Source organism: Paroedura picta, chromosome 5 (genome assembly GCF_049243985.1).
Source record: "Paroedura picta isolate Pp20150507F chromosome 5, Ppicta_v3.0, whole genome shotgun sequence".
NCBI lineage: Eukaryota > Metazoa > Chordata > Lepidosauria > Squamata > Gekkonidae > Paroedura > Paroedura picta.
The window spans coordinates 106,095,478-106,099,346 of NC_135373.1; positions in this window are offsets into that span (position 1 = coordinate 106,095,478).

The window sequence follows — 3,869 nt, forward strand, 5'->3', positions numbered from 1 at the left end:
TAGTAGCTCTTGTTGGTAATTCTAAATAGTTATCAAAATATCATCTTTCCTGAAAAGTCCCTATGCCCATTAGCAGACTGAGTAAACTCTCTAATTCAACGGTGTGTGTGAGAGAGTCCTTCTACCCCCTCCACCCTCCTTCCCCCCCTCGTCCCCCATCTAATAACGTCTTGCTAGCTATAACTTGATCTCAGTAAATAGGACTGAGGCAACAGTGCTAAATTGTGGGTTTATATAATTTTAATTGGGTTTTATCTATGTGAATTATTGTTTTACTGAGTTTCAGTCTATGTAAACTGTCCAGAGATGGGTAATCGAGAGGGGCGGTATAGAAATCACTAAATAAACGAACAAAAGTATCTGCATACATGAGAATCTGCATTATTTATGTTTTATTTAATTCACTAGGCTTCAAAGCCTGCTCGTAAGAGCGGACTTTGAAAGGGGGGCTGCGGTGGCGGCTCCTGCACCCCCCCCAGGGACCACCACACCTGCCCCCCTCCCCCGCTGACTCCCCAGCTTCCCTGGGGGAGCAGGGCCACCACGTCCCCGATGCAGCGGGCCTGCTCCAAGACCTGCAGGGAAGCCTTCCCTGCCCGCCCCCCTCCCCGCCGACTCTGTGGTTTACCTGGCTGCCGATAGGCAAAGCGAACTCCAGCCAGTCGAGTGATGGGCCAATCGCAAGGTGCACGAAATTTGAGTCACTGTGGGTGGGCAGGCAGTTGTGAGTCCCTACATTGTGCAGGGGGTTGGACTAGATGACTAGATGACTTTGGAGGTCCCTTCCAACTCTATGATTCTATGCATGCTGGGGGCTGCCTGAAGGACCAGTAATCTTTATTCATTAGTTGAAACCGTCCATACAAGAGTCTCGTAAAGCAATATTACTATTTCTATATTTGGAAGGAGAGAGCAGTGAGGCAGAAACAGTCAAGATCATGGCTGCATGAGAGTTGGGCTCAGATTCTTATACTATGTGATTCATTAAATGAGTTTTCTGTCTTTTCTGGTTTTTCAAAAGCTTGTCTAACCTTCTGTGGCCTGAATTCTAAATACATTGATATTATTCCATATATATGAGGTAGCGGGAGGAAAGCCTCAATTGTCCTCCCAGTTCTTGTGTGAATGCTTAAGTATGAGTGGCATTTTTTTCAAAACTAGTAGAACTGGTCACATCAAACAAAAGCACAGGACAGATTAAAGCTGGAACAACAGGCTTCGAGGTTTGAATCACAGATGAAACAATACCATCCCAAAGTAGGACCTTGTGGGCAACTGTTGTACATCAGAGTATAAAAGGTCAGAAACAAAACTGATGGGCGTTGGCTTGGTTTACAAAGATTGCCTTATGCTGGGAGAATATGCTGAGGGCATCTTGATCTATAAGCATCCTGAAACTATTTATGAAGTAATATGACAGTGAAAAGAGCCTCTTGTGGCGCAGGGTGGTAAGGCAGCAGAAATGCTATCTGAAGCTGTCTGCCCATGAGGCTGGGAGTTCGATCTCAGCAGCCGGCTCAAAGTTGACTCAGCCTTCCATCCTTCCGAGGTCGATAAAATTACCCAGCTGGCTGGGGGGTAAAACGGTAATGACTGGGGAAGGCACTGGCAAACCACCCCGTATTGAGTCTACCATGAAAACGCTAGAGGGCGTCACCCCAAGGGTCAGACATGACCCGGTGCTTGCACCGGGGATACCTTTACCTTTACGACAGTGAAAACTTCAGGTCCATAATCAGAGTATGCATGCGCATTAGAAACACCAAGCGTAGTGTATTTTTTAAACCAGGGGTAGTCAACCTGTGGTCCTCCATTTGTCCATGGACTACAATTCCCATGAGCCCCTGCCAGCATTTGCTGGCAGGGGCTCATGGGAATTGTAGTCCATGGACAAATGGAGGACCACAGGTTGACTACCCCTGCTTTAAAGTGTCAGGTTAGGACCTGGGAGACCCAGAATCCAATCTTCACTATGCGCATTACATGGTGCCAGTCATTCTCTTTCAGCCTAACCCACCACATAGGGTTATGAAGGCAGGTAAATAAGCCTCTGTGGGTCCCTACTGGGAGAAAAACAGGTTATAATAATCTAAATCAGCGATTCCTAACTAGGGTTCCAGAGACCCCTGGGGTTATGTTCCCCGGGGGTTACGTGGCCTTTCCCAGAAGTTTTGATGGCTACTGACATCACTAGATGTCACTGGAGCCCTCTCCCCTGTTGGTCTAGTCTGGAGAGCCGGTTTGGTGTAGTGGTTATTAGTGCGGACTTCTAATCTGGCGAGCCGGGTTTGATTCCTCACTTTCCCACGTGCAACCAGCTGGGTGACGTTGGGCTTGACACAGCACTGATAACGCTGTTTTGAAAGAGCAGTGATATCAGGGTTCTCTCAGCCTCACCCCCCTCATAGGGTCTCTGTTGTGGGGAGAGGAAAAGGAAGGTGCTTTGGGACTCCTTCGGGTAGAGAAAAGCAGCATACAAGAACCAACTCTTCTTCTTTCTCCACAATGGAAATGGTAAAGGATCAATTGATTGACTGGCTGCCGCATCTAACTTCTGCATTTATTTCTCTGAAGGGGCATGTCACCACCCCCAGGCTCCCCCGAAGCCTGAAAAATATTTCAGAGGTTCCTCCACAGTCAAAAGGTTGGAAAAGGCTGCTTTGAACTAAATAAATAAATACAATGTTGGGTAAATTATATAATTTTTGGCTCGAGATTATGGGGGATCATAAAAAGGCCATCAGTGACCCCCCCTACACACACATACTTTATTTGAACATTAATCTGCCCTGTCTTTTACATCCCCCTCAGCCTGTTAGGTAGGGGGTTAACTTTCAATATTCTCTGCCTCCAATTCCTGTGACCTGTCCTCCCTCTAATGGGGGGGGGGGGGGTGATGCCTTTATGAGTCCAAGGGCACCATTCTCTAACATTAAACATAATCTACTTTCCAAGTTTAAAAGCAGATGACATTTAGGTTTGAAAGAAAAAGTAACCTACCTAATTTGATAGTTCCTTCCTCTGCAATTATGTTTTCAGGTCACTCCTTGCTCCCCTTCTGCTTGCCCTAGAAGCCTCTCAAGTGCAATTTAGAATTTAAAATCCATTTCGGTGTCGCTATTTCAAAACACCTGATAACATCAAATGAGTTCTACCCCTGATATTTTACGGAAGACTCGCTGCCTGGCTTTGTTCTCTCATAGGGTCTCTCTTCCTGAGAAACAAAGTGAAGTCAAAGCAAGATTCTTGTTTGTGCATCTTAATTAAGAGACTAGAACAGAGCGTTCAAATTCAGCACTGGCAGAGCAAAGCTATGCCAGGGCTTGGCTTAGCACACTAGGTTAAAAGGTCACATCCCAAACTTCATATGTAATATCAATCAAAGTCAAAGCTATAGACCCCCTCCCTCCCCCCCAAATGACATCCTTTACCAAGCAACACAGTGTCTGGGTTGTAATTTGTGACCTTTACTTCAAACAAAACAATCTTTCATTGCTTCTTTGCCTGCATATCACAGGTATTACTGGCAATCTCCCTCATTATTTATTCCCCATAAGGGCTAGGACAGATTCAGTGCTTAGAATTTATTTAATCCATCGTATGACCTGTATGTAATATGGCCAGGAGATCCTGAGATTGTCTGCCCGCCAAGCAAGAGACACTCAGAGGTGGGTTGCCATTGCCTGCCTCCACATCTTGACCTTGACCTTTCTTAGAGGTTGCCCTCCCCAGTGCTATCCAGGGCCAACCCTGATTAACTTCCGAGATATGACAGGATCAAGTTTGCTTGGGCTATCCAGGTCAGATCATAGACTTTGAAAGCACGGTTTTATGCAAGTTCCACTGAATTCAACTGAGCTTGCACCTAA